Source organism: Schistocerca americana, chromosome 6 (genome assembly GCF_021461395.2).
Source record: "Schistocerca americana isolate TAMUIC-IGC-003095 chromosome 6, iqSchAmer2.1, whole genome shotgun sequence".
NCBI classification, from domain to species: Eukaryota; Metazoa; Arthropoda; class Insecta; order Orthoptera; family Acrididae; genus Schistocerca; species Schistocerca americana.
Genome location: NC_060124.1, coordinates 456,996,255 through 457,024,245, shown reverse-complemented (window position 1 = coordinate 457,024,245; position 27,991 = coordinate 456,996,255). Strand labels below are relative to the sequence as shown.

The following is a 27,991-nucleotide window of genomic DNA, read 5'->3' as shown; positions in this document are numbered from 1 at the left end:
CAATGGAACACCTCTAGTAAGCTTTACAGTGTCGACTTCATTCCTAACTCCAGCGTCCATCGCTATCTTCTATGGTTTCGGCACTTGATCAAGAAAAGGCTTCTATTCCCCCTCAGACATTCAGACACCTCATTGAAAGAGTCTACAGCAGAGCTCAAGCCGTCATAAAGGTGAAGAGTTGTAATAGGACATGCTATGGGCCTCTTATACGAAGCGTTCGCTACCACGCTTTTACGTATTGTACGGTACACATTTCAAACTCGAGAAAATACTAAAATACAACTTTTGGTCTTCTTCTTTGTACCAAATAGCAATGTACACGAGGTCGACAAAATGTAACACCCCTTTTTGGTCAACTATAGCTCATTTAAATACAATTAACAGGAAACTTTAATCAGTGGAAAATTGATTTATTGATTTACGAAATTTACAGATAAACTAATTACTACATTTGCATAACTGTCAGACATGTCACTGTTAAAAGCACTTCGGTCATGAAATAGGAAATTAATTGTCAAAATTCGATTATTTCATAAAACGTGAAAATTTATGTTTTGGATAAATTTCTGGCTAAGTGATGCACTGAATGTTACGTTCACTCTCAAGGTACTATGATGTTAAAAGAAACTCAAAGCAGGTTCATTGTAATTAATTCTGAAATAACGAGTAATACAAGTTTCTGTCATAAACAAACTATTACTAGGATCATTTGGTTGAAACGTGATTAGTATGTAAAATTTGAACCTTGCGTTTCCGCATGCACAAAAATTCCTTCTGTAACTAACGAGATACTAATTATTTTGTATCAAGTATTGTTAGTCATATTTCTCAGGCAGAATCTATATACTGTTTGAAAAGCAATTCTAGAAATCATATTTGTTATAGTCATTTATTATGTTCAAAACTGTAACTTCTTATGAAACAATCGACTTTAATTATAACTCTATTGATGTTACTTTGTTGAACAATACTTTCAAGGGACATGTTTGGTTAAGAAAATGTATATAAGTAGTGAGCCTAAAAGGCAGCAGTGTGGTAGTAGAGCACCAATTGTTTCCAGTTTGTTCGAACATATGATCTGTACAATCAGTTTCTTTGTGCTTGTATTGTCCAAACGTTTTTGAGAAATCTAAAGATTAACACAAAATGCAATCTAAAGATTAACACAAAATGCAAACTACGTATTTGCAGAAATTATTTAATACCGTAGGCTTTTCAAATTGACTCCTGAGATTTCTGCACTGTAGCAATTAATATAATGCCTCCCAGTTGATACTGAACTGGTGGAGAAAAGTCGTCGAAATCAATGAGAAAAGTAAAGACTCCAAGCATTTCACTGAACTCAACACAGACTCGTAATCTACGAGTATGTTAATACAACATTTTTATCTAGAACCTAGTAAAAATACTGTGTTAGGGTGGACATATCCGATCAGCTGTCCAGACGACAGTAGTGGTTATCTTTGAGTCCCACACCAGGGAACTAGAGGGCGTGAATGGAGGGCTTTGGGTGGTAGGGCGGGGGAGGGATGGAGAGAGTGCTTGGACAGTCTCGGGCTGACCAGAAGGTAAGTTGTGGATTGATGCCACTGTTGGTACCAGGAAGTGAGCCGCCATACTAAGCTCAAGTTCGGCGAGGCGGGGACGGTTGCTGACGTGTGACTGTGCGAGAGGATTTTGTTCGATTGCAAGCCTTGGATCGTTTACAGAGTCACCCACATGGTTATTCGGAACTGCTGTGCGGCTTTGGCTGGTGGAACGCCTTGCTCGGAGTTTCGTGGACTTTGATGCCAAGTGCCTGCGCCGAGAATGTGCATCTATTAACCAACGTGGCTGTTTCGTCAAGACTACAATTATTTTGATGAGCATTTATGTTGCCTGTGTACCATGGCGCTCCAGACTTACATGGTCTGCAACACTTGAATATCAATTGAGGCCAAACCGCTGGGCGAAAATCCTTAGCGTTTGCTTCCAGATTTTTTTGTGCTGAATAAAAGCAGCCAGAACATATTGGACCGTACAATTTTGGGATCCGAAGTGATTCAGCGTTCGTTTATCGTTACATTTAAGAATTATGTGGCTTTCCAGTATTGGGAAATATGACTAGATGGCCTTTAGGCCATTGAAGGTTTATGTGCTTCTTAAATTGTAGAACTTCTGTGCAGTCCGAAACAGATTTTGGATCACTACGCCGCAATGCCCTGGTGGAATAATATATGTTTGACTAGCTGGCTTAATCCATAAATCGCATGTTGCTGTTCTAAGGCATTTCTCACTGAACTTTGGTTATCCAGTTCAGTATCATTTTTATTACACAGTTGTCTGTTGCCGTTTTGAATTTCTCAAACGTCAAAGGCGTATTTATTCTTAAGTTCGCTCATTTTTAGTTTTTTGTGATACATTTCATTTAAGGTAGTGTACTCCTCGGATTATATTGGAATTTTCTTAAACAGATAAAATTTTCTAAATTTCTAGGATTAATTTACGTCAGCCCAAGCTCCGTAAATTCAAATATTTTAATATTTATCGGAATTTCCTACTGTGACACGGTTCAAGACTTTAACCCTTGCAATGCGAAAGGGAGGGGAAACTTTGTGCCCACATTTAAAAATAATTGTAATACTCGCATAATCAGATATTTTATATTTTAAAATTCGGAAAAACTTTATTGTTTCTGTTGAATTAATCTATCTGATCGGTGAAATGTTTAAATTTTTCTCTTCAACTTAGCGCAAAAGTTTAAGTCTGAGTAGTAAATGTCACTTTCCACATTGAATGTCATATTCAAAACTTACGGTTTCAGGACCTTACTTACGCATCAGTATCTCTTTAAACAGTATTTCGTGAATAAAGATGGACAAAAATTAATGAATTCGCAACTTTTAATTTTTTTTTCAGGGTAGCCATAAAGTGCCCCCCTCCTTGATAGCACACGTTACTGAAGAAGTGTTGATGTTGCTAAGAGTGTCCTGTAAGGTGTTTTCATGTCCTGGACCATAATAACACATCAGTACCTAGTTAAAACGTGTGTTGTTAATGTAAGTCAACAACAACTAACGAATTTACTTTTTTTAAATTTTTTCTTCAGTGGGCATAAAGTAACATCCCTCCCCCCCCCCCCCCGCCATGTTAACGCGCGGTTTGAAAGGTGTGTTGGCATTGCTAGGTTTAGAGAGTTTCATTTTTTTGGACCTAATAATAAATAAAGGAAATTCTGTTTTTCATCTGCTTATATTTGAAATGTAATCTTAGTTTTCAGTTTGCGGTAGCGAGTTGATGGTAACTGCCCTTCTACCCATGTCTATAGGTCTGGTCATGGTGGCTGGGTTCCCAGTCGTTACCGCCCGTGATGGCACATATTTAAAAATTCTTGTTCTAAATTTGATAATGCATTTCTTTTGAAAACGTTTACAATAAAGATGAAAATAATTTGGTTAAAATTAGTGTTTATAAGGAACATTTGAAATAAATGTTCGTTGAAATTTGTTGCTCAGTTGCGAATGGTGTTTGAAAAATTACTTCCTTTTACTTGTTCCAGTCTGGTCCTCCCACCCAACAGATAATTATGTTGACTAGTAGGTGCCTCACTACTTTTGGTTAGACGATGTATTCTACAACATACATAAATATTTGTATTAAACAAATGCTGCCGTTACATCTGGCGAAACGTAATACAACCAACGGGCTCGCAACATTTCCGTATTCAGTAAGTTTAACTATTTTTGTAGCGTTAGAACCACAAGCTTTACCGGCATGGAGTTTTAAACAGAATCCGTAACAATATCTCCCGTTTGAGACGTTTTATGTCTCCACAGGTCTTTCCATTACTTAGTAATAGCTGTGTCTATAGACCGTGACTGTTAATATGGGCCGGCCGCGGTGGTCTCGCGGTTAAGGCGCTCAGTCCTGAACCGCGCGACTGCTACGGTCGCAGGTTCGAATCCTGCCTCGGGCATGGATGTGTGTGATGTCCTTAGGTTAGTTAGGTTTAAGTAGTTCTAAGTTCTAGGGGACTGATGACCACAGAAGTTAAGTCCCATAGTGCTCAGAGCCATTTGAACCATTTGTTAATATGGGCTGTACAGGATATCCACTAATGATTGTCGTTCAAACTGTCACAAATAATCGCTGAATTATCCACATCGCAGGGAATAAAACGATATCTCCGATTTTTCTTAAGCTTGAAAATCGGCACTGAATACGTGTCCTAGCGTCCCCCTATAAATCTTACCAAAAAAAAAAAAAAAAAAAAAAAAAAAAAAAGCCTTTGGAATTTTCTGCTTCCATCGCCGCTAGAAAAGCTTGCTAGTGCTAGTTCACCCAGTTTCTCCCAGACTGTCTGTCGTACGCATCTCTCGAATCACGTCATCTTAGACTAGCAAATACTAAAGCCATCGGCACGCGAACAGTACTCTCGTACGTCAACACTGAACGTGCCAAGTTCAACATTATAGTGAACGCTCAGAAACGATGCGACTTGTGCAGATGGTACATGTTCCCAACGTGGTACACACAATGGCAGCATGTTCCATCGGCAACTGTCGGCAGTATCTGGCCCTCAAATCACACTATTTACGAGATGGATAGGCGTACAATTCCTATGTTAGCTCATCTAAAACGCAAATTTGCTCCGTTGTCGGTATTGCTGCGCCACGAATTGTACAGGCTTCAATTTGGAAATTCTTGTAAATCTCACGCAGCTACGGCTGGTAGGCAGTAGTTAAGGGACCGACTGGCACGTGGGATGGCAGGCACGAGCGGTGTCGAAATTTTGCAAGCGGTTCCGGGAGGTAGGTTTACGGCACCGCTCACAAGCTAGATGGCGCAGCATGGCGGGCACTGCGAAATGTAAAATAATCAGGGCAGCACAGGTCACTGACGTACTGTGAAGAACCCATACGTTACACTTACAACTATGCGTGGGAGCCGAAGCGGGCTGAGGGAAAGTGACTTTGTACGAGGGTTGTCCAGAAGGTGAGTTCCGATCGGTCGCGAAATGGAGATCACTTGTAAAATCCGGTAAAGCTTTGCACAGATGTGTTGGGCAGTGTATCTAGTACGCCCGTCGATCGTGTCGCGTCACTCATTTCAGTTTTGAGTCAACAGTGACCACGTAAAGACGCGTAGAGAATAGCGCCTCCCGCCAAGTATGATGACCTGGTTAGAGATTTCGCCTGTGTCATGCAGCTCACATAACACAACTATAGAGCAGTTGCTACTTCATGCCAATTCTCTGCCGCACACTGCGGGGGCAATGAAGACGCTCCTGCAGCGTTTCCGATGAGAAGTGTTTGATCACCCACAATACAGTCCGTAACTGCGTCCCCCTGAGTCTCATCTCTGCTCACAAGAACCGATGGCTATGAAGACAAAATTTTTCCACAGACAACGAGTTGCAGACCAGTGCAGATAACTGGCCGAAAGCAAAGGCGGTTGCTTTCTATGACGAGGATACTGGAAAGTTGATAGAACACTACGGCAACACACGAAGTTCGAGCGGCGATTATGTCGAGAAGTAGGTGAAAGGTGTACCTAACTGTTGCAAATAAAACGTTTCGGGTTTTAACTGTGGTTTCCATTTCGCGACCGAACGGAACTTTCTTTCTGGACAAACCTCGTAATTACCAAAGAGCACTCGATTTATCCCCTCCAGAGGCACTCTTTCAGTAGCGTAGCGAAAAATGTAAATAAGCTAGCTTGGAGGCTAAAAGCGGGCAGTCGTCTCGCCATTTTGTCCGCGCCTGGAACCAGAGAGAATTGTGACTTTTTAAGTTGCAAGCCAAGCACGATGGCCTTTTTGTGATCGATATCGGCAGCCAAGCAGCCCACTGAGGCTACCTGCAACCCTCGCAGCACGGAAGCCCTTGGAGAGCTACATTGGAGCGAGGAGCGATAAGGCTGCTAGCCTCCGCTCCCTGGGTGTCATCGTCAGGCTGGCTGCAAGCTGCCGTCCAGAGGGGCGGGGCCGGGACACGGGCTCGTGGCCTCCCGTGTGCAGAGCTGTATGCGGGCATTCAACGAGCTCTCCTGGCCGGATGGCCCCAGATACTAAGGTTAACTATAACAACACAACGGCTGTCGAATACTTCTCTTCGGCGCTCTACATGGGGTCCGCGAGTCGCTTTTGAGGGAGCAGTCAGTCAGTCGTGTTCCGGACCACGGGCAGAGTTGACACACTCGGCGGCCACTTAGCGTTGCGCGAGTACGATCGGCACGTCCGCAAGCCTGGGCAACCGGACGCCGACGCTGCAGATTCCGGCTTTCGTGTTGACGCTGACCCACACACGCTGTGCGACGCTATCATAGAGTTCAGGCCAAGGTAGGTTGTGTATTTTCGATGTAATAAAGTCAGTGACACTCTTGCCTGTGTTTCTCTGCACACTTCGGCGTTAGACGACCCTCTCCCCTAAACCATACCTCTCGGTTGTTCTGACATATTACAACTCCCGGTCGTTCCGCTTTCCAACACAATACATTGCGTGGGAAAGTGTCCCTGCACGTCCAGCACTTCGTTTTGGTGATAGAGTTGGTTTGGTGAGTGGGGCAGAGCCACTTGCGTAGGTACCAGCTCAGCACAATGTGGTGCGATGGAGCCTAAGTTTTATTTGTACTATTTTTTATGTTTGCTCTCGTTCTCAGGGTTAGTCGTTGAGTTAGGGTATAAAATGTTTAGAGTAACCTGTGAAGCCACAGGAACCCGTGGACTAATCTTTGTTTAGAGGTATAGGTGGACGGGATAATTTAGTGCCAGTGTGGTGTCCATTTTTCAATTTGTTTGGGCACGAGTTGCCGTCTATCAGAGTTGTAGCAGCTGTTTGTTCTGTATGTATGCATATTGGTCATCTGTCTAGTAGTGGCACTGAGAAGAGCGATGATTCACTGAAGAAATTAGTACGTGTTCCATTTTTTGCTGCTTTATCTCGGCAAGTGCAAGAGTTAACAGAGCAGTTTGAGAGCACGGGGGAGTGAAATTTCGAACTTCATCGTGATTTAGAGGCTCTTACGGAGAGTCATGATCAGTCTCGAGACAGTAATTCTGGACTGAAAGTAGCCTCTGTTCCGTATGAACCGGGAGTGGTTGCACTGATTAATCCCTTCTCGGGCAAGGCAACAGAGGACGTGACAATTTACGTTAAGGATATTATGAACGCTGCGGAAGCACTTCGGTGGTCGAGGAAATAACCCTGCATGTTTGCTGATAACGCGTTTCGCGGGGGACCTCAATGTATAACCCAGGAGTGGGCCGCGGTATTGCGGCAGCGGTACCAAAACTAGGTTCAAATGGTTCAAATGGCTCTGAGCACTATGGGACTCAACTGCTGAGGTCATTAGTCCCCTAGAACTTAGAACTAGTCGAAAACTAGGACGGTGCGAGATTTTTTAGGGAGAAACTAAGTACTTGGTCGATGTAGCGCAGTCAGCCGCTTTGGCCGAGCGGTTCTAAGCGCTTCAGTCCGGTACCGCGTTGCTGCTACGGCGCAGGTTCGAATCTTGCCTCGGGAATGGATGTGTGTGATGTCCTTAGATTAGTTAGGTTTAAGTAGTTCTAAGTTCTAGGAGACTGATGACCTCAGATGTTAAGTCCCATAGTGCTTAGAGTCATTTGAACCATTTGATGTAGCACTACGAGTCTGTCGAAGCGTTCTCGGACAGAATAAATAAGCTAAACGCAGAGACTTAGGTACAGCCCCAGAATGCAGAAACTAATAGGGTACTGTCACAGGAGGCAGAAAATAGAGCGGTGGATCCTTTTTTGCGTGGTACACCCGCTGAAATGTCACGGAAGGTACGGACGGAGAAGCCAGAGGACTTAGAGTCAGCAGTTGGGATCGCAACAGAAACAGAGGAGGTGGATGTAGGCACAAAGCAGAGAGTGGACCATCGCGTGTTCGCTTCAGGTATAACACAGTTGTGGTTTCGAGGAGCTTAAGGAAGCAATGTAAGCAACCGGAGTGCTGTGAGTCTGGCAGAGTGGGCCACCGGGCGTTTGAGTGTAGAGGCAGGAAGTTTGGAAAGCACAGGCAAGGTAAGCAACCGTTCAACGTAAACAGGATTGCTTGAACCATCGGAAGGCAGTTCTGATAGACTGTGACATGGCACACGTTAGTGCACAGACGGAATGTAGCTTGGTGGGTTTAGCGGGTGACAGGAAACAGAGATTTTTTACGGACACGAGTTCGAATGTGTCCGTTATCAGTTTGGTGGTAACGAGAAGGCTGGGGCCACCACGATACAAGTTACGTTGGGTAGGCGGTATCAGGGTGGAATCATTGGGTACGGCAGTACCAAAGTTTTCAGAGGGGAAAACTAAGTTCAGCGACGCATGGAGGTGTTGCTATGCGTACTCGAAATTTATTGTGGTTCTCGGGTTAGATTTGCTCAACAAACATCACGCTAAGATTGATCTTTTGCAAAGCACTATGGATCGCAGCTGGACTTTGTTTCAACTGGGGGGAAAGAGTTGCGACTGAGATAATGGAGCAAAGTTCATTTATCATGGAGGAACATCGATCGTTATTGTTGTTGTTGTCTTCAGTCCTGAGACTGGTTTTATGCAGCACTCCATGCAATTCTATCCTGTGCAAGCTTCTTCATCTCCCAGTACTTACTGCAACGTACGTCCTTCTGAATCTGCTTACTGTATTCATCTCATGGTCTCCCTCTACGATCTTTACCCACCAAGCTGCCCTCCAATGCTAAATTTGTGATCCCTTGATGCCTCAGAACATGTCCTACCAACCGGTATCTTCTTCTTGTCAAGTTGTGCCACCAGCTCCTGTTCTCCTCAATTCGATTCAATACCTCCTCATTAGTTACGTGACCTACCCATCTAATCTTCAGCATTCTTCTGTAGCCACACACTTCAAAATCATCTATTTTCTTCTTGTGCAAACTATTTATTGTCCATGTTTCACTTCCATACATGGCTACACTCCAAACAAATACTTTCAGAAACGACTTCCTGACACTTAAATCTATACTCGATTGTAACAAATTTCCTTACTTCAGAATCGCTTTCCTTGCCTTTGCCAGTCTACATTTTATATCCTCTCTACTTCGACCATCATCAGTTATTTTGCTCCCCAAATAGCAAAACTCCTTTACTAATTTAGGTGTCTCATTTCCTAATCTAATTCCCTCAGCATCACCCGATTTAATTCGACTACATTCCATTATCCTCGTTTAGCGTTTGTTGATGTTCATCTTATATCCTCCTTTCAAGACACTGTCCATTCCGTTCAACTGCTCTTCCAAGTCCTTTACTGTCTCTGACAGAATTACAATGTCATCGGCGAACCCCAAAGTTTTTATTTCTTCTCCATGGATTTTAATACCTACTCCGAACTTTTCTTTTGTTTCCTTTATTGCTTGCTCAATATACAGATTGAATAACACCGGGGATAGGCTACAACCCTGTCTCACTCCCTTCCCAACCACTGCTTCCCTTTCATGTTTCTCGACTCTTATAACAGCCATCTGATTTCTGGACAAACTGTAAATAGCCTTTCGCTCCCTGTATTTTACCCCTGACATCTTTAGAATTTGAAAGAGAGTGTTCCAGTCAGCATTGTCGAAAGCTTTCTCTAAGTCTACAAATGCGAGAAACGTACGTATGCATTTCCTTAATCTTTCTTCTAAGGTAAGTCGTAGGGTCAGTATTGCCTCACGTGTTCCAACATTTCTGCGGAATCCAAACTGACCTTCCCCGAGGTGGGCTTCTACCAGTTTTTCCATTCGTCTAAAGAATTCGCGTTAGTATTTTGCAGCTGTGACTTATTAAACTGATAGTTCGGTAATTTTCACATCTGTTAACACCTGCTTTCTTTGGGATTGGAATTATTATATTCTTCTTGAAGTCTGAGGGTATTTCACCTGTCTCATACATCTTGTTCACCAGATGGTAGAGTTTTGTCAGGACTGGCCTTCCCAATGCCGTCAGTAGTTGTAATGGCCCTGTTTCGACTCAGGTCTTTCAGTGCTCTGTCAAACTCTTCACGCAGTATCGTGTCTCCCATTTTATCTTCATCTACAGCCTCTTGAATTTCCATAATATTGTCCTCAAGTACATCGCCCTTGTATACACCCTCTATATACTCCTTCCACCTTTCTGCTTTCCCTTCTTTGCTTAGAACTGGGTTTCCATCTGAGCTCCTGATATTCATACCAGTGGCTCTCTTTTCTCCAAAGGTCTCTTTAATTTTCCTGTAGGCAGTATCTATGTTACCCCTAGTGAGATAAGCCTCTACATCCTTACATTTGTCCTCTAGCCATCCCTGCTTAGCCATTTTGCACTTCCTATCGATCTCATTTTTGGACGTTTGCATTCCTTCTTGCCTGCTTCATTTACTGCTTTTTTATATTTTCTCCTTTCATCAATGAAATTCAATATTTCTTCTGTTAACCAAGGATTTCTACTAGCACTTGTCTTTTTACCTACTTGATCCTCTGCCGCCTTCACTACTTCATCCTTCAGAGCTACCCATTCTTCTTGTACTGTATTTCTATCCCCCATTCCAGTCAATTGTTCCCTTATGCTCTCCCTGAAACACTGTACAACCTCTGGTTTAGTCAGTTTATCCAGGTGCCACCTCCTTAAATTCCCACCTTTTTGCAGTTTCTTCAGTTTTAATCTACAGTTCATAACCAATAGATTGTGGTCAGAGTCCACATCTGCCCCTTGGCAATGTCTTACAATTTAAAACCTGGTTCCTAAATCTCTGTCTTACCATTATATAATCTAGCTGATACCTTCTAGTATCTCCAGGATTATTCCATATATACAACCTTCTTTTATGATTCTTGAACCAAGTGTTAGCTATGATTAAGTTATGCTCTGTGCAAAATTATACCAGGCGGCTTCCTCTTTCATTTCTCTCCCCCAATCCATATTCACCCACTGTGTTTCCTTCTCTCCCTTTTCCTACTCTCGAATTCCAGACACCCATGACTATTAAATTTTCATCTCCCTTCACTACCTGAATAATTTCTTTTATCTCATCATACATTTCATCAATTTCTTCATCATCTGCAAAGCCACTTGGCATATAAACTTGTACTGCTCTAGTAGGCATGGGCTTCGTGTCTATCTTGGCCACAATAATGCGTTCACTATGCTGTTTGTTGTAGCTTACCCGCACTCCTATTTTTTTATTCATTATTAAACCTACCCAAGACCTTATGTTGTCTGGTCATGGCAGACGGCGTGCGATGGATAGACTTGTGGCAGAGCAGTTTTCGTGGAGGAACAGGAAGCGTGAAGTGGAGCAGTATGTTAAGGACTGTGTGCTACGATCGTAGAGGGCTGACATTACGCATCAGAAAGTGCCATTGCGAGGGTTACCAGAGGCATCCAGACCATTTTCTGTATTTGGGTTGGATATTTTCGAGCCATTTAATAAAACATTTGCAGGAAATAGATTCGTTCTCACGATCATCGATCTTTTTTCTCAGTTTTTGTCTGTGGTAGTGTAGCTCAGGAGTTAGTAAACAAATGGATATTAAAAAACTGTGCGCCTATAAGTCGAAGCTTCATACCGCACTGGTCTTCTCGCCATTTGAGGTGATGGCAGGAAAATGCCATCTCCCTTTGACGTTTTTATTCCTAAATTAGGATCAAATGGTGAGTTGGTGAACAACTTTGCCAGATTAATTTGGGGAGTTTGGAGGAATGTGCAATTGACAAACACGAAGGTGCTACAACACCAGGAACAACCAAACAGACGCATGGGCAAATTACCGCAATACCACGCACGGCAATGGGTAATGGACAGTAGCCTGTGTATGTCAAATGGGAAAACAACGAAATTTTTAATGAAATTCACGGACCATATCAGGTCGTGGAAATGACCTCACCGTTGAATGTAAAGATACAGTTCCCCACAAGAACGTCTGTTATGCACGTCAGTCGCATGAAACCGTTTAAAGGAATGGTAGAAGCGATACCACAGTTATCGGCAGCCAATCAGGAGGTCAGAGTTACAAAGGGTAAAAAGAAGGAACCTGGAAATGTTGAGCAACGTAAGGAGCCTTATGTGCCGTCAGGTTAAGGTCGCATAAGTAAGTTGTATAACTGTAATTTGTTGTTTTTTTATTTTGTTTAGCATTTCAGGGTTATGTATTTCTTTCTTTCTTACTGTAAAGATATTTGTTGTCTTAATTTTTTTTTATTTGCGGAGTTGTTAGTTTCTCATGTCGTTTTACTGATACTGTTTTTAATGAATTGTGCGTTCTCGAAAGCAGATGTGACCGGGTGGCCAGCTACGGATTAATATGCGGACATTTGTGAAGCGAGTTTGTTTCTCGGGGTAGTAAATGGGACGGTTTGTGGAAAAGAGCTTATGCCAGCCCGAACGTGCTTCTAGAGTGTGGGTACTCATTGGTTATAATCCGTATTGTCGTCGGAGAATGTATGGTTGAATTGCTACGAAGGTGGCAGACCTACACAGCTTAAAAAACTCAAAAAACTCACGCTTCGGGAAAGCGGGATAATCATTAATGCCATGATTTTTGAGATAGTCGGGACGGAATTTCGTTTTCCTGCTGTGATTACGGGCTCATCTGTTTTGGTACTATCGTGGAATACCTTATATTGAGCAGATTTAACGTGTTTAACGTATTTAAATGACGCACTCAGTTCTTGGAAAGATTAATAGGGTCGCAGAAAAGGGGAATTTCGATGGAATAAATGTGGCACCATGTCCTATATCTTCGGGAAGAACAGGAGCACAAAGCATTATGGTAGGCATATCGGCCACCAGTTGTAGCGTATTTCTGGCATACTTTTGCCTACTATGATTCTGCGTAAGACGCCAGACGACACGCCAATTACCAATAAAATGGTTGGCCGGTTTCGGTCGGCGAAGCAACTAGTTTTGAGGTCATAATTGGTGTGTAAGGGTATGGTAAGGGGCACGTAGTAGCAGTAAAATGTGAGTCGATGTCCTGTATGGTAAATTCGGGAAATTGTCCCCAACATGTAAATTATCAGAGTTAAGGTAGTTGCGCAGGAGCACGATATTAAATATTCGGGACGAATCTTCTCGGAAGGAAGGTGGTATGCTGCGCCACGAATAAGTACAGGCGTGGATTTGAGAAATTCTTGCAAATTTTACTCAGCCATGGCTGGAGGGCAGTAGTTACGGCACCGATTGGCACAGGCGCAGGCGATGTTGATATTTTGCAAACAGTTATACAGAGGCAGGTTTACGACACCGCTCACAGGTTAGAAGGCACAGCACAACGGGCACTGTATATAAATATGAAGCAAAAAGTGCAGCACAGGGCACCGACGTGCCGTGAAATACCCATACGTTGCAGTTACAACAGCGCTTAGTGATCTGCGTGTATGGGCTGGAGCGGGCTGAAGAAAGTTGACGTAATTATCAAAGAGCACTCCACTTGTCCCCTGCAGAGGCACTACGTGAGAGACGTAGGGGAAAGACGTATAAACAAGCGAGCCTAGAGGCTCAAAGTAGGCAGTCGGCTCGCTTTTACAACGGGAGAGAATGACGAGTGTTAAAATTGTAGACCAACCAGGACGACCTCTTGGTAGTGGATATTGGCGGTCAACCAGTCCTCTGAACCTATCTGCAACTTAAGCTGCACGGATTCGTCACTGCTGTGGCGAACCGCGTCGCACGCTGGAGCTACACTGGCCCGAGGGCGACACGGCCGTCAGCAGCGGCGGGACCATGGTGCGAACTCGCGGCCTCCCGTCTGCAGAGCTGTCTGAGGGCACTAAACGAGCTGCTCTGTGCGGTCGGCCTAAGCCGTTAATGCTCACTACAGCGACGGCGGTCGGCTGCTTCCCTTCGGCGCTCTACGTGGAGTCCACAAATCGCGCTTGAGACCGCAACTAGCCACCACGTATGCTGTGCGGCGCCATCGCCGAGTTCAGCGCAGGGCCGGCTGTGTACTTTCGATGGAATAAAGCCTCCGACGTATTCGCCTGTGTTTTTCTGCACGCCTTGTCATGGCTCACTATTCTCTCCCAAATCATGCCTCTCGGTCGTTCACCGAGCGAGGTGGCGCAGTGGTTAGACACTGGACTCGCATTCGGGACGGACGACGGTTCAATCCCGCGTCCGGACATCCTGATTTAGGTTTTCCGTGATTTCCCTAAATCGCTCCAGGCAAATGCCGCGATGGTTCCTTTGAAAGAGCACGGCCGACTTCCTTTCCCGCCCTTCCCTAATCCGATGAGACCGATGACCTCGCTGTCTGATCTCCTTCCCCAAACAACCCCAACCCTCTCGGTCGTTCTGACGTATTACAACCCCTGAGCTCGAGTGTTGTAACAGTATGCTATCATGTTATTCCGTCTGTAGTATAAATAAATAAAAACTTTGATATCTATAGACACGTTATAAGGCAGAAAAGAAAAGCACCATTTCAAGTCAATAAGGAGGTAGTATTATAAAAGTTTAATTACAAATAGTGCGATATAAATTTACAATGGTTCGCCACAGAAGGTAAAAATTATTTCATGAGTCTCACTTTTTAGTAATATGAAAAGGTCATTCGTTCTTTATCACTGTTCGCACTCAGCAGCAGAACCTGTAGAACACGTGAAAAACGAAACTTCAAAGTAGAAAATGCTAAATATCTTCTAGCAAGTAGTGCAAACTGTCTTGCAGAACAAGCCAATCGTACGTACTAACTCTTCAGAAAGAGTGTACTTATATTTGCATGACATAGAATGTTACAGAATATACTTTTGTTAAACTAAGAAGAAAGTGTCAAAAGCTATCACAAAATGCGAAAGCTCGCTAAGGAGTGTTTGAATCCCGTGAGACGTCAACTGGTAATGCATCACCATACTCCTCACAGTTTCACACCTTTACCTGTTGCGCTACAACGAACATCTGTGTTATGTGACTGTACTTCGCATCTTACCATTTGCTAAGAATCTTAGCTGTAGGTGTGTTATTAACTGACATTCAGCTGTAACTAACTGTACCGGGAACATTGCATTTATTATGGATCCTCACTGCGTCGTTGTCGTGAATCGGCGTAGTTCATTAATCATCAGAGGACGTTTCCCGTCGTTTTAGTACCACAAATCACAAAATTAACTACGGGTTTTCGAGAGATCCTCAATTCCTTGCTTCTTATAAACGGCTTATATTCATATGGGCTTCAATGGAAAGCCAATATTGCCGCAAGCGACTCTGTACTGTTGAGAGATGGCTTACTTGTGACGTAGGTGGCGTTCATCCATCTCCTTTATCAACGCTCAAACGCACGTTGAGATGGTTTGTTGGATGTTTTCCAACCTCTGTCTTCCTCACAGTTTTCACGCTCTACAGCACCCTCTAGTACCGTGGAAGTTATTTCCGGATGTCTTGAAGGATGTCCTATCGTCATGTCCCTTCTCCTTCTCAGCTTTTTCCACGTACTGCTTTCCTTTCCGATTCTGCGCAGAACCTCTCATTCCTTACCTTATTAGTACACCAAATTTTCATCATTCAACCTTAGCACCGCATCTCAAATACTTGGATTTTCTTCTGCTCTGGTTTACCCGCAGTCCATGTTTCACTGTCATAGAATGCTGTGCCGGAAAAGCGCATTTTCAGAAATTACACATTAAGACCTATGCTTTATGTTGGTACACTTATCTTGGTCCGGAATGCTCCTTTTGCCACTGCTAATCTGCTTTCCATGTCATACTTGCGCTGTCCGTCATTTTTCATTTTGCTGCCTAGGCAGTAGAATTCCTTAAATTCATGTATTCCGTGTCCATCAATACTGATGTTCAGTTTCTCGCTGTTCTCATTTCTGCCACTTGTCGTTATTTTGGTCTTTCTTCGCCTTACTCTCAGTCCACGTTAAATTGACTACGCGATAATTCTCGCACTTATCAGCTCTTGCACTCTTCGATCTGTTTGGATAATATTTTTCCGAAAGACAGATGGTACAGCGCCGGACTCATTCTACACACCAAAGTTGTAACCTCCCCACAAAATATAATATAAATATTATGAGTAATGATTCTAATTTAGTGTAACCTCCAAACAAAATTCTTTCTCATTTGTAACCTCCCTACAAAATTCTTTTCACATTAACCTCGACACAAATTTCTTTCTGATTTAATCTAAGCTCAAAATTCATTCACATTTAGCGTAACCTCAAAACAGAAAAATTCCTAAACCTCTCAACACAATATTCATTCACATTTAGCGTAACCTCAATAAAAAAATAAATTCAGTAACCTGGTAATAAAACAGTGTAAGTAACCTCTCAATTAAATTGTCGCTCACTTATGACTTTTCAATAATTCACTGTGAATTTAACCTGGCAAATTTTGGACGACAGCAGTGCTGCGTCATGGCCCTGAAAGATCATTCTGAATAAAAAAAGGAAAAAATTCTTACCTCAATGAAGTCGCCGGATATATCCGTTCTTACAATAAATTTTTCCGGCACAGCTCTGTACAATGCTGGGCGACATATCTGTCATTTATGAAAGGGAGCAACTGATTTTTCTATTGCAATAATCGGGATGATCATGGATGGGAGAAATTAGTAAATTCTTGAGATTGAAATGAATGGTTGTTAAAAGTTACTTTTGATGAGCAAGATTATTACTACGAGATTTTTAAAACATTTACATGGGACTTGAGATAACATTACTACATATGCGCGAGGCTGCTTTTTACCTTATACAATAACACTCAGGCTCCAGCATCGCTGCACCGCGACCGGGCCAGCCAACACAATACACCAGACCAGACCAGAGCAGACTGCAGACTAGCAACAACTTACTGCTACAGCTACACAGTTCCTACTGTAGTCAACACTGCTCTCTGGTCAGAGATTCTCTTACACCTTGCCTATTGCAGGCAGCGCATGAGCAATACATCGAAATTACATCTGCTCGGACCTCTTACGTAACCCTCCACTGGGGGCGGGGGGGGGGGGGGGGGCAAAAATTTGGCAGCGATGGTGAGTCAATTGGACTTGCCATGAGCAACAAATTTTTCTAAAATCTACTTAATTTACTAAGTTTACAGTCACAGGGTATATACATATATATATAAGCGCAGAACATGAAATGACATAGAGTGCACATGCACTGAGTACAGAACATATCAAGCAATGACAAAATGTATACACAATGAGTAAAAAACACATTAACAAATGACATAAAGTGCACACGCACTGTACATACTTTTTTTACCATTTTGCAAGAACTAGGATACGCAATGAGTACAAAAAGTATTAATAAATGACATAAAGTGCACACGCACTGTATATGTCTCTACCATTTTACAAGAACTAGGAAACGAAAGGGAAGGATTGCATCATGGTTGTAGCACAGTAGGTTGCACGTAGCTGCACTGAAAGTCCATTCTTTCTACAGAAGCACAACACCAAGTGAGACAATCTGAAGTTCTCTTCCCTGAAGTATGAATCAGTGTAGCCAAGACACTGAAATGTCGTATTAATATTCAATGTTATCATTTTGGTAGTACATTAGGTACACCTAACAGTGGGACCATAATAACATCTCCATCGTTCAAGGTGGTGGACAGCATGATGTGTCAACACCACACTCTTGTAAGGTACACCAACGTAGAATTAGTGCAAAAACCAAATATAGTGCTCCATGATCATGAGGATAGACAGGACAAACAGTTATTGCAATAATTTCTGGTAATTAGGTCAGAAGGAGAAAGACATTAAGTCTTATGCTAGTCATCATTGAGAATTACATTAGTCTATCAACCGATTTGAGTAATTGTTGGCACTCATTGCCTAGTTACTAAATATTTCTGTACTATGTATGGAGTATTACAGAACATTATTCATAAGTCATCTGATTACACTAAATATTGGCACTCATTGGCCAGTTACAAACCATTTTTATGCATTGTTCAGAAGTCATCATTCAAAACAAGAGTTAATTAATGGCATAGCATTAACATAATTTATCTAGTTGTAGTAATCATTGGCACTCATTGGCCAGTTACAAACCATTTTTATACATTATTCAGAAGTCATCAATTAAAACAAGAGTTAATGAGTGTAGCATTAAGCTGCTGGTATTCATATATGATATCATGTAAGTGATATAAGACAAATTTAAAATATAAAAACAGTGGCATTCATTGGCCAGTTACAAAGTATTCATATACTTTTATAAAACATTATTCAGTATTATTCATAAGTCATCATTCAAAATGAGAGTTAATTATTGGCATAGCATTTATAGAGTGTAACAAAAAATATTATTTACAGAAATTATTAGCATAGCATTTATGCATTATTACAAAACATCATTCAGTATTACTCAGAACTCATCATTCAAGTGACATAAGACATATTTAAAATGTAAAACACTATAACTATTACTGAAGGTCTGTGGTCCAATAATACATAGCTATAACATGTCTGAGAAATTTGCATTAAATTTAGTACTATGAATACCTCTTAAACTAGTAGCATTATTTGGGACTGGTAATACATTTTTTTGTGTGCCAGCAATGCATTGCGTTGGGATCGATAATTAATTGCTGGGGCATGAAAATATTTGCTTTTGACCTATTGCTACAAATAAGGATTAGTAATGTCATTCGTCATGAGACAGCTGTAGTAAGGTTATGAACAAGTACAGTATATGTGATCACATTCATGAATGACACACACAAATGGATAATAAAAACGCAAGTACTAGAACAGGTTTAATAACTAACTGCTTATAGCACATTACTTTCATGAATAGCTTCTCCTGGAAAAAATACAAAATGGATTATTAAGCTGAAAGAAGAAATGCATATTATGCTGAAAAGTAGTGAACTTTGAATTAACAGGTAATGAAACGTGTACTCAATATGTATGTACTCTAGCTGTCCTTTCCAAAACATTCAGTCATTATACCATGTGATATAAGACATACTGTGAAAACGAACTGCAACAAATACTTAAATAACTACATAGCATCTCTTATCTAACAGTAAATATATAAACTTCATCATTATTCTCATCTGCAAAGAAAAACTTGAAAATGGCGCGTTAAGTGGCCATATAATATTCATCACTATCATCACCTGCAAAAAAAAACTTCATTATTCATATTACCATATTCTTCATATAACTATTCATCATCATTTATTATCATCTGCAAAAGATAGACACTTCATTATTCATTATTCATATTTCCATTTACTTCATACAGCTACTCATAGTATAGAGTTTCTTACTTCTAGCATATTTCGTCACTAAAACTAAGATGTGTGGTTCTGTCTGACAGCCTGCATCAATAGCCTTGTATTCTGGAAGAAAAAAACTAGTTAAGACTGCTATCATACGATATGTATAGTATATTCTTGTTAAAGCTTGTTAATTCTGATCCATTTACTCTTCATCACAAGGTATTGCATTTTCTTTCGTTCATTCCGAAGATGAAATTCCCATTTCATAGTAATCCACTGTGGTTTGTTAAATTCATTTCTTTTACACGTTATTGCTTTCTGAAGATGATGAATAAGGATTAATATCTTGCACTTAAATCATATACCCATTAAATAAAAATTGGTTTCTAGTGATATAATTAAGCATACAGCATAGCATGACAGAAAACATATTATGTCAAAAACATAGAGAGTGTTCAGGTGCAAAAATGTACACACAGTCTCATAATGCAGTAGCCAAGAATGTAGAATAGTCAAGATATTGAGATATCATAAGGAAAAATGTTAAAGTCAACTGGTGTTTGTTATATCTTAAAGATTTCGTAGTGCATACAAGCAAAACAGGAAAACAATCATACATACATGAATAATGAAAATGTGCACAGTCTGATATATAACGGCAAGAAATGACTTTCTTTGTGTTCAGCTTATATGTTGTGTGGTTGATAGAGACGAGAGTTGAAGACTTTAATGGAGAAAGAAATTGATAAAATTAATATGCCACTAGATAGAATTGCATAATTGGTCATAAAATATGTAAGTTTATCTGGAAAAATGGGCACTGTCTGATATGTAACGACAAGAAAAGCGATCTGCTAACATTACCTTGCCGGGCACTTGTCAAGAAAAAATATGATAATTATCAGTAAGTGTTCATATAGATATCTGCAAATGGCATTACAGTGTGATAAATCATAAAGTATGTTCATTCAATAAAGGGTTTAATATTGGAGACATGGTGATTGCCTTTGCTTTTTCTGGTTCTCAGAGTTTCGACGTGTACTGCATTTGGGTGAGGAATGCTGCGAATTCTGTATGGACCTGCGTATAGAAGCTCAAATTTACTGCATCTACTCTTTCCTATGTTGGATAAATAATGTGTGCGTACTAATATCTTCTGTCCAATGTGAAAGTCGCGGCGTGTACAAACCTGTTTTTGCTGTCTTCTCCGGCGCTCTGCGGCACGTTTGATGTTGTTCAGCGCAATGTCAATTATTTCATGGTGTCGTAGTGGACGAGATGTAGGAAAGGATACTAATTCTTTAATTTTGTTAGGTGGTTCAACATTTTCAGTATAACAGTCGGAGATAGCATAGTAGATTCATTTGGTATGGAATTAATTACATCCTGGAATGAGAGTATGTGTGTGTCCCAATCAATATGTTTTTTATGGCAGTATATTCTACATAGTTTACAAATTTCTTTCATTAGACGTTCACAGGGGTTCGAAGAAGCGTGATACTTGGATATATAAATTGGAGAAATGTTTATTTCTCTAACATACGTGTCCATATAGCAGATCGAAATTGTGGTCCATTGTCGGAAATTACTTTCAATACATGCCCTACATGAAATAGAAAACGTTTTACAAATGCATTCGAAACAGATTTAGCAGTAGCAGTAGAGTTCAACAGCCACAAAGATGTAACAAAAACCTCTATTAGATCTGAGAATCGGACCAAAAATGTCTACAGCGGCCATGTGTCTCAATTTAACAGGTACAATGGGATGTAACGGAGGAATATGTGAAGTCGAGTCTGACTTAGCTTTCTGGCAGATTTTACATGACGCTAAAACTCGTCGTATATGTTTCTCCCTGTTGGCAAAATAACAGTTCTGTCTCAGTATAAGAAAACATTTTCTGGCTCCGTAATGTGCGTAACTTAAATGAGTATACTAAATTAATTTCTTAACAAGCTCGTCAGGAATGCATAGTAACCAATTGTTGCTGTCAGGGTCAGAGCGGCGAAACAGAATGTTATTGCGTACAGTGTAATGGTTTCTAATGGTAACATTATTCCTATCTTGCCAAAGGTGTATAATTTCTTTCCATACGTTGTCTTTGCTTTGCTCCTGTGCTATGTCTCGTAATGACGACGAAATGAAATTTTCAAATGCAACTTGTTGAATATACATGACGCTAAAATTTGCTTGGCAGAAGTTGATTCCGATGTCTTTCTGATTGTTGCAGAGAGAACGGGATAGTGCGTCTGCTACAACATTTTGTGTACCGGGAATGTGAACAATTGTAAAATTAAATTCCTGTAAATAAACTTTCCATCTGCTTTATCTGTCATGTGTAAATTTTGCGGAAAGTAAAAACTGTATAGCTCTATGATCTGTTTAAACGGTCGTATGTCTTCCATAAAGAAAATGTCGAAATCTCGTAAATGCCCATACAACACATAATGTTTCAAGTTCTGTAACAGAATAATTGAGTTCAGCAGGTGACAGAATGCGACTAGTAAAGGCGATGTTTTTAATTACTGTAGTACCGTCTTCTTCAATTTCCTGAAAATTGTGTACGCCTAATGCGGTGTTAGAACTGTCGGTGGCAATGGAAAAATTTCTAGTATGATCTGGATGTGATAAAAGTGGTGCATTTAACAAAGCTTGTTTCAGATTGACAAATTCAGAATGTGCTTGGCTATCCCAGGACCAAATAGTGTTTTTACCCGTCAATTGTCATAATATAGGGGTGTCTAAAGCAGAGTAATGAATAAATTTACGAAAAAAGTTAATTAAACCCAAAAAGCTGTGTAGTTGTTTCCTCGTCGTAGGTCAGTAATGTCACGTAAAGTTTGAAGTTTTTCCGGGTCAGGCGCAATGCCTTCTGCTGAAATTACATGTCCAAGAAATTTTATAAAAGTTTTACCAAAGTGCGATTTACTGAGATTAACTGTTAGTCCTTATGCACGAAAAGTTTGTAACAGTTGTTCAAGAATCAGATTGTGTTCAGACCAGTTAGCTTCTGCAATAAGAATGTCGTCTACATACGTTGTGATTCTGTCTTTTAATTCTGTCGGAAGTGCAGTATTCAATCCGCGAATAAATGCTGCTGAAGAAATAGATAAACCGAACGGTAATTTACAAAATTGATAACAGTCACCAAAACAGAGAAAAGCCGTGTACTTTCTGAAGTTCGGATGGAGCTGAATTTGCCAAAATCCCGATTTCAAATCTGATGTGGAATAAATAGCAGTACCATGAAATTTCTCTTGAAGATCTTCTAGTGTTTGAGGGCGATCTGTTTCATTAATAATAATGTCGTTGATGTGACGCGAATCAAGTACGAGGCGAAGTGAACCATTCTTTTTCTTAACAATATGGAGCGGGTTTATGTACGGACTAACTGCCGGTTCAATAATTCCTTGGTCAAGCATAGCTTGCAATTCTTTCTTCACTTGTTCTCTGTGAATATACGGAATGGGATAATGTTTGGCTTTAAATGTATCGTGCTGTTTAACTTGAAATTCATACATAAAACCAGACATAGTACCAGGGATGTTGTCAAAAACTGGAGCTTGCTGTAAAAGAATTTTGCGTAGTTGCGTGCGTTCGTCGTCTGTATTTGCACTCCTCTGTTTAACTTTATCAGAAATCATTTGCATAACGTCATAGTCGGCTTCGTCTGGAGTATTATAGTTGTGTACGTACGTATCAGTGAACAATGTGGAATGACAGTCTATGTTACGTGATGCAGAAATGACCTCTGCCCGATTAATTGTTTGTTCTTCTGCAGATAAAGAGTGCTGAAATTCTAAGGCCAGTTGTACATTTTCATCCTTTAACATTAAATAGGAATTTTGAAAGTCAATAATTGCGTCGTGTTGTACCAGAAAATTCGTACCTAAAATAACGTCTGTTGTCAATAAAGGAACAATCCAAAAATTTGAGTGAAACGTATGACCTGCAATACAAAACGATAAGTGTGTCTGCAATTTTACGTCTACTCCTTTACCAGATACTGCTCCTTTTACTTTAATTTTGCCTAATGGTAACGTAGGACAGGTATTCTCTTTGTTACATTCGTTGAAAGTTTCTTCATTTATGACTGACATAGGTGATCCAGAATCGATTACTGCTGAAAATTTGGATGATCCTATCTTTACTTCAATGACAGGGTGCGAAATGGTTTTTTGAATAACTGGTTTTTCCTGCAATAGAGTGTCTCGGATGTCGTCAAAAGTAATAACATTTTCGTGAACAGGATTCTGTGTGTCAAAAGTATTGCTTGCGTTGCTAGAAGATGCAACCTGTACTGTATCTAGTCAAATTCTATCTGACGTGCTGTTATTCACGGGAGGATGCTGTGGCATTTCAACTATTTGTACTGTTCTGTTACTTAGTCCTGACGTATTAGGTTTGGGATGATACCTACTGTCTGGTTCATTCATGATAATCTGTTGTTGTGGTTGATTATGCTGCTGGAAAGACCGACTGCTATTAAACGTACGCTGAAAATTGTGCTCATTACTTTTACGTCTGTCATGATAGTCATTACTATACGGTGCATTGCGGTAGTAGTTGAAATGATGTGTTTTCTGTACGTAGTGATTTCCCTGTTAGTGTGCATTACAATTTGGTGGAGCCGACGCTATACGTGTAGGCGGCGAAACATTAAAGCTTGGTTGACCTTGCACATTACATTGTTGGTTAGGTATGCTAACCAGCTGGTTCTGTTGCTGTTGTTAGGAAAAACCTCTATTGTTACCAAAATATGTTTGCTGTTGCTGATAATTATGACGATACTGATGATTAAAATTTTGTCTGTTATTAAAATTACCCTGGTAGTTCTTGTCGCTTCGGGAGTGTCTAAAGAAAACTGTCACTTTCGATAAAACTTGTCATACCAGGTTTTCTTCACTCATTCTTAATCCTATATAGATCGATAGTTGAAGAGCTGTTTTGATAGATATAAAGGATAGTAGAGGAGAAGGCAGCAGTACAGAAAACTAAAGATGAAATAGCACTACTACGGCTCGGGGCCCTGTGCAAGCTACGGCACATATTCATCAAAGTGTAATGAATCCCCTGAGGTCTCTTACGCGCTGCAAATAAATTTTAGTTTCTGCATTACAGGCAATGCCGGTGAACATTCAAAAACAAATTGTGGTATCCAGTCCAATTCTAGTTTCTGCATTACAGGCCAAGCTGATGAAAATACAAAAGCAAATTGTCATATCCAGTCCAAAGGGCGTAATGGTGTTCTGTCATTTTTAAATACCTTAAATTTTTTACGTATAAAAATTGCTTATAATCAGAGTTATCGTCTCTACATGACTGAGCAGGTTCAGGTTTGTATAACAATCTGTTTGTCTGTGACTGTTCAGAATCTAAGACACGTACTCTCTCTAAATTACCTAAGTTGCATTGGCTGCTCGAGTGTGACAAATGTTCGGAATGTGGTGTATGCTGTGACGTGTTAGTGACTGAAACATTTTTCATATCTGTCACTTTAAAATGTTCGTCAATTTGGCTGTTCTGTTGTTCAAATTTCGTATCTGCTTTCGCACCCAGAGTGCGTGAAAGTTCTGCTGACATTAATTTTAACTCGTCGCGTAACTGTGTTGCTTTTTCAGAACATTGTTCAGTGACTGCACTACTTTCATCTCTAAGTAATTTCGTTGTGGCTACACGTGTACTACTTAATTCTTGTGCAACAGATCGAATTTCTTCACTACTGTTCCTAGCACAAGCCTTAATTTCCTCACGTAATTGTTCTTTAGTATCATGACGTTGCACGGTAACGGCTGTAATCTGTTCACTAAGTTGTTTGTTCTGTTCGTTAAGGTTGTCGTGTTTTTCATTCAACTATTTGGAACTTTCATTAAATTTTTTGCACGATTCAGTAAGTTGTTTATAATTGTTGTCTAGTTTTTCATTAAGTTGTTTGTACGATTCATTAATTTGTAGCAATACTGCCATAACGTGATGCCAGCCAATATTACTTACTCTATTCTCTGTGCTGTTTGACGACGTATCTGCAATTGTCACGTTTTGAGTAACCATTTGGTCATTCTCTGATTCATGAAAAAGTTTGCCAACTGGATGTGCATTGTTGGTCACTACACCGGAATCAAATAAATCTGACATATTTTGAGTATATTGTTCACCTTCGTTACAATCATTTATCTGTTCACTGTGTAAATTTTGCAAATCAGGTGTGTTAAACTGGGCAGCGTTCATTGTATCGGAACGTCCCGCGTCATCAATTGTCGTTGAATTAACAGAGGACACTATTGAATTTGTTTGCTCATCATTAGCATTAAAATCATTACTAGTGGTCGGTACGCACTGATTGTCTGTAAATGGAGGATTATCGCTATCACACTGAGTGTCGCAAGTATTATCGGTCAAATTAATCGAGTCGGCAATTTCACTCATTGCACATCGCGATGTACTGTTAACAGTTTTTCGCGGCATTTTTCACAAACCAAAATTAAGCACAAAAATGAAACAAAGACAAAGCAAAAGTGGAACAAACACAATTACAAAAAAGAGCAATAAATTGCCGATGATCTGTGAAAGAAAGAGTGACAAATTAGTATATACGTTGCGCCAGATGCAAACTACATTTAAGTAAATAAGAGCAGATAAATGACTACTTCTCAGAAATTCACAAAGAAATACGATCCTGGCCGGTTGTCGCCAAGTGTAACCTCCCCACAATATTTTAAAATAAATAATATGAATATGATTCTAATTTAGTGTAACCTCCAAACAAAATTCTTTCTCATTTGTAACCTCCCTACAAAATTCTTTTCACATTAACCTCCACACGAAATTCTTTCTGATTTAATCTAAGCTCAAAATTCATTCACATTTAGCGTAACCTCAAAACAGAAAAATTCCTAAACCTTTCAACACAAAATTCATTCACATTTAGCGTAACCTCAATAAAAAAATAAATTCAGTAACCTGGTAATAAAACAGTGTAAGTAACCTCTCAATTAAATTGTCGCTCACTTATGACTTTTCAATAATTCACTGTGAATTTAACCTGGCAAATTTTGGACGACAGCAGTGCTGCGTCATGGCCCTGAAAGATCATTATGAATAAAAAAAGGAAAAAATTCTTACCTCAATGAAGTCGCCGGATATATCTGCTCTTACAATAAATTTTTCCGGCACAGCTCTGTGCAATGCTGGCCGACATATCTGTCATTTATGAAAGGGAGCAACTGATTTTTCTATTGCAATAATCGGGATGATCATGGATGGGAGAAATTAGTAAATTCTTGAGATTGAAATGAATGGTTGTTAAAAGTTACTTTTGATGAGCAAGATTATTATTACGAGATTTTTAAAACATTTACGTGGCACTTGAGATAACATTACTACATATGCGCGAGGCTGCTTTTTACCTTATAGAATAATACTCAGGCTCCGGCATCGCTGCACCGCGACCGGGCCAGCCAACATGATACACCAGACCAGACCAGAGCAGACTGCAGACGAGTAACAACTTACTGCTACAGCTACACAGTTCCAACTGTAGTCAACACTGTTCTCTGGTCAGAGATTCTCTTATACCTTGCCTATTGCAGGCAGCGCATGAGCAATACATCGAAATTACGTCTGCTCGGACCTCTTACAAAGTGAATAGTCCTTTTCGTGCCAATTCTCCAAAGGATTTTAAAAATTCTGGTGAAATTTATCCCTTCTGCCTTATTTGATCTGAAGTCTTCGAAAACTTTATTAGTTCTGATTCTAATACTGGATGCCCCGTGTTTTCTAAATCCTCTATCGGATCAGACAAATCTTCCCCTCCTATAGGCCGTCAATGTACTCTTTCCTGTGCATTCAATAATGGAATTCCCGTTGAGCTCTTAATGTTACCATCCTTGCTTTTAACTTCACCGAAGATGTTTTCGACTTTCCTATATGCTGAGTCAGTCCCTCCAACAATCGTTTCTTTTTCGATTTCTTCACATTTTTCACGCAGCCATTTCGACTTAGCATCCCTGCATTTCCTACTTATTTAATTCCTCGGTGAATTGTATTTCCACATTCCTGAATTTCCCTGAATATTTTTGTACTTCCTTCTTTCATCCATCATCTGAATTGTTTCTTCTGTTACCCGTTGTTTCTTCGCTGCTATGTTTTTTTGTATTTGTGTTTTCCTTTCCACCTTCTCTGATTGCTGTTTTTAGAGATATCGATTCCTCTGTAACTGTACTGCCTGCTGCTTATTGCAGTCTCTATAGCCTTAGAGAACTTCAAGCGTATGTCGTCCTTCCTTAGCAATTCCGTGTCCCACTTCTTTGTTTATTGATTCTTCCTGACCAATCTAACTTCAGCCTACGCTTCATAACTACTAGATTGTGGTATGAGTCTATATGTGCTCCTGGGTAGGCCTTACAATCCAGTATATGATATCAGACTCTCGGTCTGACCATAATTTATCTGAAACCTTCTCGTTTCTCCCGGCCTTTTCCAAGTATACCTCCTCCTCTTGTGATTCTTGAACAGGTTATTCTGTTTTACTAGCTCAAATTTATTACAGAACTAAATTAGCCTTCTTTCTCTCTCATACCTAGTACCAAGTGCATGCTCTCCCGTAACCGATTCATCTACTCCTTGCCGTACAACCGCGTTGCAGTCCCCAATGACGTTTAGATTTTCATCTCTCTGTACGTACTACATTACCTGTTCAATATCCTCATATACTTTCTCTATCTATTCGTCTTTTCTTGGCATGTGTAGCTGAACTATCGTTGTCGCTGCTGGTGTACTGTCGATTCTGATCAGAACAACCCGTTGACTGAACTGTTCACAGTAGCACACTCTCTGTCC

General features: G+C 40.4%; 1 protein-coding gene across 1 annotated transcript in view; it reads left to right on the top strand.

The window, feature by feature from the left end:
* The window catches only part of LOC124620206 (calphotin-like), a 130,522-nt gene that overhangs the window by 19,047 nt on the left and 83,484 nt on the right, over positions 1-27,991 (top strand). The window lies entirely within an intron of this gene.